This window comes from Podarcis pityusensis (assembly GCF_964106645.2).
Source record: "Podarcis pityusensis genome assembly, chromosome: 7".
In the NCBI taxonomy this organism is placed as follows: Eukaryota; Metazoa; Chordata; class Lepidosauria; order Squamata; family Lacertidae; genus Podarcis; species Podarcis pityusensis.
In genome coordinates this window covers 75114914-75125736 of record NC_138031.1, presented here as the reverse complement: position 1 = coordinate 75125736, position 10823 = coordinate 75114914, and positions in this window count along the sequence as shown.

Sequence of the window (10823 nt, the reverse complement as noted above, 5' to 3'; positions counted from 1 at the left end):
GATCCTAGATTTGTTATATGTCTTATTAATTGGGGTCATAACTGAAGAAATATGAAAAATCCTGCTTGATGCAGAACTCTAGTGTGGTTGGTCTGTTACTTTAAAAAAAAATAAAAAATACCCATCTTTTCATGTTTCTGCTTCAATGTATATATGTCATTCCCATTGTGCCTTGCCAAGTGTGAATTGTCCCTTAGTTTACATATAATGGACATAAGTATTTGGAAAGGTATCTACGTAGTTGTACATTTATATTACAGTGGTACCTCGGGTTAAGTAGTCAATTCGTTCTGGAGGTCTGTTCTTAACCTGAAACTGTTCTTAACCTGAAGCACCACTTTAGCTAATGGGGCCTCCTGCTGCTGCTGCACCGCCAGAGCATGATTTCTGTTCTCATCCTGAAGCAAAGTTCTTAACCTGAAGCACTATTTCTGGGTTAGCGGAGTGTGTAACCTGAAGCGTATGTAACCTGAAGCATATGTAACCCGAGGTACCACTGTATAATATATAATAATATAATATATTAGGATATGAACATGTATATGCATGATCTTTGAGCTGATTTCCGCCTTCAGATTATGTTTGTATTACGGTATTTTTTTTGGGAAAACCTAGCAACATGCTAAAATTTAAAATGTCAGTATCTCAGCAAGTGTGGCACTCTTCAGCTGCTTCCATGTGAAAGACAGAGCAGAATTTTGCTATATATATATATATATGCATTTGTTACTGCAAAATCCAATTAACCTTGAATTCCAAACACCTTTGAGGCATGCATCCCACTTTAGCCTTTAGAAACAGAATTGCTTGGGGCATAAGAGGAGGGTCAGAGGTCATGGATGAAAGAAAATTAAGAAGTTTGGAGAAGGTATAATGAAAAGTGTTCTGAACAATTGACTTTGTGGCCAAATTCCCTATGTGAGCACGTGCGTGAGAAGCTGAGAGAAAGAGTAGTTATTGTATCTTCAAAGTTGCCTGGTTTCTGTTAAATTCCATGGGAATCATAAGAACTGTTTTCTATTAGGCCCTTTACAAAGAAGAAAGTCCATTACTATAAAAGGAGGAGGAAGCTGCTATTCGGTTCTCAAAATTTGCAATTTGTCTTTAAGATTACCTAGCAGATAAGAGTACACTGATGAGGTACTGATTCTCCACTGGCTTTTATTGAATGTGACTGTTGGAATAAACATTGTGTTGTGCAATTTCATGAAGGTTAGAAGAAAGTTTAACTAGCAACGTTCAGTTTGTTTTGGATACTGGATGCATCTTTATCTTCCTGCCTAAATTCCCTAAAATTTCAGGATTGTTTTTAACTGCACTTGAAATGCTGTAAAAATAGCAGCAAACATTTCATCTAATTGAGCTGTTCACTTGGGGGGGGGGGAATCCCTCGATGCCTGACTGAAAATTTTAAATACAGTGGTGCCTTGGGTTACAAACACTTCGGGTTACAGACTCCGCTAACCCGGAAGTAGTATCTCGGGTTAAGAACTTTGCCCCAGGATGAGAACAAAAATCATGCGGTGGCAGCGGGAGGCCCCATTAGCTAAAGTGGTACCTCAGGTTAAGAACGGTTTCAGGTTAAGAATCGACCTTGGGAACGAATTTAGTTCGTAACCAGAGGAACCACTGTATATGACAAGTATGGAACTGTAGGGAAACAACAAACACAAAAACAACAGAATGAAAATGCTCTGGGTAGTTTTCAGTGCTAGTTCTCCTCAGAGTAGGCCAATTGAAGTTAATGAGCATGATGAATTTAGGTTTATTAATTTCAGTGGGTCTACTCTGAGTAGGGGTTAGCTGAATACAATCCATTATTTATAACACAATCCAGCCAAACGTCAATGATTTAAGATCTCAAGTCTTTAAATAGGAGAGAATTAAGCATGTGCTCAATTAAAGCTCATGCTTAATACTCCTATTAATTAGTAATACCTGCAAGTGCTTAACTTTGTATAGATTATTTATTCATGTGAACATGTAGCCAAATGAACAAGTACATTGTAAAACATACCCATGCCCATTGTTGGTGAGTTTACACATCCCTTTCCATTTTTTTCTTGTACAGTTAGATATGCACAATTTACTTTGTAGTATGATACTTGGATTGAGGCCAGTGCTGTTTGACCAGTCACTCCCCCTCCTCCTCCCCTTTCCAATGAATTTCAAAACTTTGTTGAACCTTGCAGTAAAATGTAAGGATATTGCTCAATAAAAGTAAGTTTATAAGAATACATGGTTGGAATTAATAACAGTTGGCAGTTGCTGGAACCTTGTCCCACTGTTCCTTCAATCAAACAAACAAATGATAAAATCCCATGCCTTATCACAAAAGCCCCCACAGTTTCAAAGGCAGTGTAATTGTGGCACAAAGGTGGCAAAACAAAGCCTCTCTGGTGAAAGAGACCTCACTGTGTAGTTCTTTTGCATCTCGCCTTACTGGATCCTAGATATGAAAGTGGTGATAGCCTGTTTGCCTTTCAGTTTACCAAAATAACCTTCACTCTTACCACCTGCATCGGTTGTGGTTTCCTGCTGGTGAGAACTATCTCTGTAAAAACAGGCTAGCAGTGAAGCAAATTGTGCAGAAATCATAATTACTGCAGTTCTGTGTTGAGTCGGTAATAGTATTGCAAAGGTAGCTATTGTTCGGCTTTCTGATAAAAAATTCTTGAGCACCAAGTTGGTGACTCAGAACAGTCACAACAGGGGTTTAATTAAAGCCATTCTCACAGTCCCTTTCCCCTCTTAATGGGTCATAGAAAGAAATCACATTCTCTTCTGTTTAACTGTTTTTGTATAATATGAGGAGCCTCTTCACAATATCTCTGGGATATTTTTGATGCCCACTGTGAATTAAAACTACAAATCAAGCTGAGAACGGGGGCGGGGAGAGATCCACCTTGAGACATTTCTAGTGAGGAATTTCTGTTTCTTTATTAAAGAAGGAACCCCACTGTCCAAAGTGACTCAACCGTTGATAGCCTCCGGTGCTATTACATTTTTCTAGAAAATTTCCCAATTTGTTTTTCTGGAAAACTCACGTGGTTGCAATCACAGGCACAGGTCCTGAATGAAAATCAGTTCCTGGGAAGCAACAGTGAGTGAGGGCTATTGGCTTCAAGTTCTGTTTGTGCGTTTCCCAAATGAGTTGGCCACTAGGAAACAGGATGTTGGCTTAGATGAATCTTTGATCTGATCCAGCAGAGTTCTTGTTATGTTACTAACAGCGTTACTGAGTACCTGAGATCACTGGCGGAGGAAGAGGAGTGCGGGGGGAGTGCACTGCCCCTAGTAGCGCGATCCTGGTGGGGTGCCAATGCAGCTGGCCTCCTGCCTGCGCTGGGCACCATGCCCCTGCAGGCATGCCCCGCCCCAGGACGCGGGCCACACCCCCTGGTACCAGAGCAAGAAGCTCCGCCACTGCCTGAGATACCACTCAAGAGACTTTCCCCAGCCCCTCTCTAGCCCATATCCAGAGGCAGATTTATGGCAGTGCAGCCAATGTTAATATCTTTCTGGAAAGTTAGCCTTGGTGAAGACTTGATGCTTTCATCCCCCAAAAAAGTTTTTGATTTGAGTTTCCATTGAAATGAGGCTGTATTTTAATGCTTTAATGTTGTATTTTAATCTTGTTTTTAAGTTGCATTTCAATCAGTTTCTTTTTATATCGGGTGTTAGCCGCCCTGAGCCTGGTCTTGGCTGGGAAGGGCGGGGTATAAATAAAATTATTTATTATTATTAAATTGTGGTACTCAGAAGCAGACACAGTACTACAGGTGTGGTCTGACTAAGGCAGAATAGAGTGGTACTATTACTTCCCGTTATCTAGACACTATACTTCTGTTGATGCAGCCTAGAATAGCAATAGCTATTCCTCCCCACGCCCTACCCATGTTGCAGGGTCTGTACCAGTGACCTTTTTGCTCGCAGTGTCACATTACTTCTACTTATCTTAATAGGGCTTCCTTAAAGTCTCATTTGTTATGTCACTTATTATTCATTTCCCAAACAGCAGCCTGCATCGAAAGTGCATATGAGCATCATCAATTTACTCATTTGTTTACACAGCAATGTAATAGCAGCAGCATCCTGTTGCTTCTGTTTTCCAGGTTAGGAAAAAAAACCAATTTATTTGCAGCTCCTGGATGCATTTATTATATTAAATTAGCATTTGGTTCCATGTGGTACAATTTAAAAACACTTTCCTCTTCTTCCTAATTTTTGTTTGTTAATAATTGCTCTGCCAAATGAATAAATAATACAAAAACATAAAAAACATAAGCACGCTCTACAAACACATTTATTCTATTACAGTTGTACCTTGGAAGTTGAATAGAATCTGTTCCGGAAGTCCATTTGACTTCCAAAACATTTGAAAAATGAAGCATGGCTTTTGATGGACTGCAGGAAGCTCCTACAGCCAATCAGAAGCCACAGAAGCCCTTTCAGACATTTGGCTTCCAAAAGAACTTTCAAAAACTGGAACACTCACTTCCGGGTTTTGATTGTTCAGGAGCTGATTTGTTCAGGATCCAAGGTGTTCGAGATTCAAGGTACGACTGTAGTGTGATTTATTGGGAAATATCCAGTTTTGAAATGGATCAACATATAGCAAGGTAAGAATATAAGATCAGACAAGTTGATCTAGTGCAGTATCCTTTTCCTAAAAATGACCAGATAGGTGTTTCAGCAAAGCTGACAAGAATGCCATGAGAGCAACAGCCCTTTAGTGTGTCCCTATCCTTTGGTGTTCAATGGCTTAATTTGCATGTGAGGTGTATGGGGTGTTAAGGGAGGAGTGGTATATGTTGTGGGGGACACATCATGCTCCTTCCAGGGTAATTTGTCCACCTTTGGTGGTCACCCTGCACTTAGCTCTCACCTGTGGCTTCTAGAAGTTGTTGGCATGTGACAGCAGCCACACCCCAGGAAATGGCTTTGACTGGGTGACTAAACCAGGTGAGGGGAGCCAATGGGTCTAAAACCATCTCTGTGTTATGGACTTTGCCTGCATATGAAGACAGGCTGTGGTGGATTGAGTGGACAAGACCAATAGTAGGTCTAATATCAAGAAGGCATTTGTGTGTCAAGGCCCCAGCGCAACCCCCAAGAATAATAAAAACACATTAACACAGAATTTTAGTTTAAAGGTTAATGGGCAAAATTGAGGCCACAACTTTATTGATTACAGAAATGTGAGTGGTATTGGCTTAGGCATTGGCAATAACTATATCTTATTCCTGCCCACCTTGAAGGAAGTCTGGAAGGGTAAACCACCAAAAGAGGGAGCTCCGTCAATGGCTAGCAACTGAAGGTCACCCTGGGGTTCCCGCTGGGTCGTGGCATGGCCCTAGCGCCCCCCCCATGGACTTCAGAGGAAATCCAGACCTTTCAGATTCCTTTAACGGAATACCCTTGTACCTGGAGGGGCAGGTGATGGCCGCCCCTCACCTCCCCCACATCTCCCTAAGCCAATGCGTAACCGCCAAACCGCTCTTCCCTCGCCGGTCCTGGATGGAGCCTTTAGAAAAGTCCCCTATGCTCAGAGACTTTGCACCTGTCCATTGGGAGAGATAGGAAGCCCAGAACACTTGTTCTTTAGATGTCCCTTTTATGAAGAGGCACGTAGTAAGATCATTGATCCCCTACTGGTGAGGCTCGCCGACCTCCAGCAAAAGCAAAAAAATTGACCTTTTGCTGTTAGGCAAAGATCAGAAGATGACCTGGATAGTCGCCAGATTCTGTGAACCTTACAAAGTTGTGACAATTGCTAAGAGGTAGGCGAAAACCAAATGGCCAGAGCCAATCTGCCAGATGGAAAAAAATTCCTACCCAGCCCCTGTTCCAAAACAGGTGACCAACTGAAGTCCAGAGCAAGGGCAAAGCAGACACCTAAAACAGTAGGGTGGGTGGGTGGGTGTTTGGAGGCGTGAAGCCAGGTAAAGCCCCCAGCGACACACCACCTTTTAAAGGCCCCGACAGTCATGCCAGTATTGTTGTCTGGACAGCCAAGTCTTCACTTCACACTGCCCTGGCTTGTGCCCCAGAGAGATCACTTCATTGCTGCAAAAGCAACACAGAAGACAGCAGTTACGAGTTACCAGTCTCTGCCACCGCTGAGGGTGTAGTGATTCTCCAGTGGTTTGGCTTCACCACTGGTGATGCACTCTGTTATCTTTCAAGGCAGATGGATGCAAAGAACAACAGTTTACATGTAATTCTTCACCAATCTGTTAGTGTGAATGAGTGTGTCAGTTCCTGGAGCAAAGATTGCAGCTGCTGCAATTCTCCCTTGGCCCTTGGTTACATATCATAGTACAGCAGCTGTGACCTTCACTCTGAGAATCCACATTAATGGGCACTCTTTAGGTTCAGTCAGTCTACCAGCTACAGTTACACCATCCAGCCCACATTTAACCAGCTTTTCCTCAAGAATATCACGAAGGACTTTGTCAAAAGCCTTACCTAAATCAAGATACACTATGTCCACAACATTCCCCTGATCCACCAAGCTTGTATGACTTGTTTTTGAGAAATCTATGCTGGGTCTTAGTAATCACAGGATTCTTTTTTAAGTGCTCACGGACTATTAATTGTGTGTAGTAGGACTTTTCCTGGTGACAACATCAAGCTGACCAGTCGGTAGTTACCTGGGTCTTCTTTTCCTCGCTTTTTGAAGATGGAAGCAACATTTGCCTGCCTCATGTCTTCAGGGACCTCACCTGTTCTCCAATAATTCTCAAGGATTACAGACAGAGGCTCTGAGATTACACCCAGAAGTTCCTTTAGCTTCCTTGGGTGTGCAGCTCATCAGACCCTAGAAATCTGAATTCATTTAAAGTAGTTTGGTGTTCCTTTACTACCTTTTCTCCTCTATCTTGGGCAGCTCAATCTATGCATCATTTACTCTGTTATCACCAGTTTGGGCACTGTTTTCCTTTTGGCTGCAGGCAGAGGCAAAGTAGATGCTGAACAGTTCTACCTTCTCTCTGTCACCCAATAGCATTTCTCCATGCAGAGGACCTACTATTGACTTGTTCGTCCTTTTACTTCTAACATAGAAAAATAAACCTTCATTATTATTTTTAATCTCTCTTGCAAGCGTGAACTCATTCTGAGCTTTGGCCTGCCTGACCTTCTCCCTGCAGCTGTTGGCTACTTATGTGTATTCATTTGTGATTTCCCCATTCTTCCTTTTCTTATACATCCCCTTCCTAACTCTCAGCTCATCTGTAAACTCCTTATGCAGCCACACTGGTTTCTTTAGATGCTTCCCACTTTTCTTTCTTATTGGAATTGTTTGCATTTGTGCCTTCAATATTTCACCTTTAAGATACTTGCATCCCTCTTGAACTCCCTTCTCTGAGTATTTCTCTGACCATGGGATCTCACCCAGAAGTTCCTTAAGCTCTTTGAAATCAGCTTTCTCAAAGGCCAAACTGCATGTCCTACTACACTCAGAATAGTATCAGCCAATGTAGAGATGCACTGGGGCTACTCTCACACTTCCTTTTTTTAAATCAATGAATGTTTTACTTTCAAGGAAATATGGTGAGAATAAAGCTGCAGGGATCAGTATTCTTTTGCATTGTGCCTGAAATGCAGTTCAATAATTTTATTTAACTACTAATTAAAATTAGTGGCATGCTTTACTCTTATACTCAATAAGAAATCTTTTGGTGGGACATAACTGAAGTACACATGCAGTTTTAATTCAGAAATTTTGTATCTCAGCTATGAGAAGGTTAGGAAAAAACAATCTGGTCTCTCAGACTTGGGCTTCCTTGAAACAGATTCTTCCTCCAGCAGCTATTTATATCATTTACTCAGGAGTGGATTGAAACATCTGCCTGATTTGTTAATTTCATTTTAATTTACCCCAAGGGAAGAATAAGTTGATAAAACTGTGCCCCCTTCCTCTTAGTCTACTTATACTTCCCCATTAGTATGATGAACAAATGAAAAGAGAACAAGAAATTAACCTTAGAGCATAGCACATGAAGCACATCGGTGGAGGTTTTGGAGTACAAAATTAAACAACACACACACACACTTTTCTAGCCTAGATTCACTTAAATCTCTGTAGGTTTCCACATCAAAGTTTTTCATGGTTGAAGGCCATCGCACTGCAGTGGGCTGAACTATTCAGAAAGGTTACCTAATCTGAGAGAGCCATGTTTTCTTCCCATACTGCCTGTGGGTCACAAGAAGTCTGCGGGGAGGCCATGAGGCGAGGTTGGCATTCATTGAAGCACTGATCTTTCTAGCCTGGTGTCTGATCTGCTCTTATTGGGATTTTCAAAGGAAGATTCATGGGTGTGCTTTGAAATCTTCTGGCTCAAGGAGTTACTGAAGTCTTCTGCCAACTAGGAACAGTGGTCTGGGATCATTGTCTAAAGATTCCTTTCCTCTGTAATAATGATCAAACGATGTTGGATTGTGAAGTTACTTAGAGAGTTTCATTTAGAAACATTTGAGACAAGACTAGTTAAGGAGAATAACACGTAGATAAGTACCTATTCTATGCAGGTGGCTGGATTAAGGTATACAAGAGGGATTCATTTTTTTTTAATCATTCAGAACTTTAGATAGTGGAATCCTGGTGTCACATCACCACATATATTTATGTAATAAAAGCAACACCAGACATTTATATGGAAATTTTTAGCATTCAAAGAGTTTCACAGGCATTTTACATTTCCAAATAAAGAAAAAAATCTGATAAATTTAAGATCAAATGCTGGCATACTTGGAGAGGGATTCAAATTCATTTCCATAGTTTTTTGGATACATTATTGTTGTTGTTGTTTAGTCGTGTCTGACTCTTCATGACCCCAGGGACCAGAGCACGCCAGGCACTCCTGTCTTCCACTGCCTCCCACAGTTTGGTCAAACTCATGCTGGTAGCTTCCAGAACACTGTCCAATGAGTGAGCAAATCTGTAAATTGAGCAACCCACATGGCAGATTACCACAAGTGAGTCACTATGATGTCAAACTGCTCAGGCAGAAAACCTTTACCTGGAATAATCTGATTTATTTTCCAGATGTTTTCCCTTCCAGGGCTGACCAGTATACTTATAAGGTATCTTATAAGGATTTATTCATGTATGCATAGAAGCACAGGTTAGATGGAATATGTATTTCAAATCGGTAATATATGAATTGGCAGAGAACAGCAAATCTTTCATTTTAAATAACTTTCAATTACGAATAGCAGCATTACTTGTAAAATAAAATAGGACTACCAAAGTCCATCTAATGTATCCTTGTAGCTCTCAGAATGCATGTTTGTTTTATGCTTTTATTTAGGTTTTATTTCAACACTTGTTAAAAGAGGTGCTTTTTAAGAAAAACAAGGCATGCCACTATTTTAAGATTGTTTATGCCAGGCATCCCCACACTCAGCCCTCCAGATGTTTTGGGATTACCATTCCCATCATCCCTGACCACTGGTCCTGTTAGCTAGAGATGATGGGAGTTGTAGTCCCAAAACATCTAGAGGGCCAAGTTTGGGGATGCCTGGTTTATGCTATTTTGAGCTTTAACTTGGGTCTAGGTTAACCTTTATTGATGTTTAAAAAAAAGTTTTGTTTTTTTAATTAGCACCTGCACATTGGACTGAATCCACCAAAGACCTTAAAGAAACAGAATGACCTACATAAAGAATTTTTCCCTTCCTCTCCCCCGCCCCGGTCTTCCTGAATATGCTCCTAAGGGTTGAGGGAATTCCCAAAAAAGATGGGGACAGGGAAGTGATGTTTTATGGGGTCACTTACACAAGGGCTTCATTGGATTAAATTGTAAATGCATACATAAATGGGTATGCAATATATGTTTCTTAAATTTTCATTGATACAAAATTGCTACTGTCCTGACAAGTGTCTCATTGACTCCCCCCCCCCCCCAGCATTGTTTATTGACTTTTTGTGCATAGAGGTTGCAACCCATTGCTAGAGGTACCTTATACACACTTTACCTGCTTCCTACTGTGGAGTTTAAATCCAAGGAAATGTTTCATTCTTTTTTTTTTTTCCATATGGAAATAAGTTTGCTTGTGGGGAGGGAAATGCCTGTGGATTATATCTGTGCTGCTCAGTTAAATCCCAAAACCTCTTTGTCAAAGTGAGGAAAACCATGTGAATTTGATTGCTCAAATATCTCAGTGGGCCACAAAGGGTTACACTGGGATCAAATATTTTTCATATGGAAGACAAGCATGTCACCGTGAAACAACTAATAGATGAAGCTGCCTTGAATTTGTCCTGGTTGCAAAAGCAGCAACTCTCCTATACTCCAATAGTTTGGTTTTATTTTTGCTGCTGTTTTATAGTGTATTTCTTTAGGTTTATGGGTCACTGCATTGTTCCTCCCCCCCCCCCCAATTTTGTGTTATGCTTTATGCTTTTAAAATTTGTATATCACTTGGAACGCCTTATGCAGCAAGCAACTAATAAACTGAATTAATAAGAATAATAGCAAAGATTAATATACGACCGAACAATTCAGGTTGTGTACCAAAAATTTTAATGGAGTAGTTCCACTACATTTTTATTTTATTTTTTTAGCTGTCATTTTATAACATCCTCCATGACCTACTTAAATATCAACTTCCTTTCAATGCTGCATTAAGTTAACTTATAAAAGAAAGCATTTTCATATAGCAGCCTGCTTTTGATCTCCCTCCTCCAATTGTTCAGACTTCTACCATGATAAAGGCCTAAGCTGCATGTGCTAATTTTTTACCATCCCCCCCCCTTTTCTGATGTCTTTTGTCCTTGAAACCGTCTCTTGCCTTTTCTGTAGCTCTAAGGATAT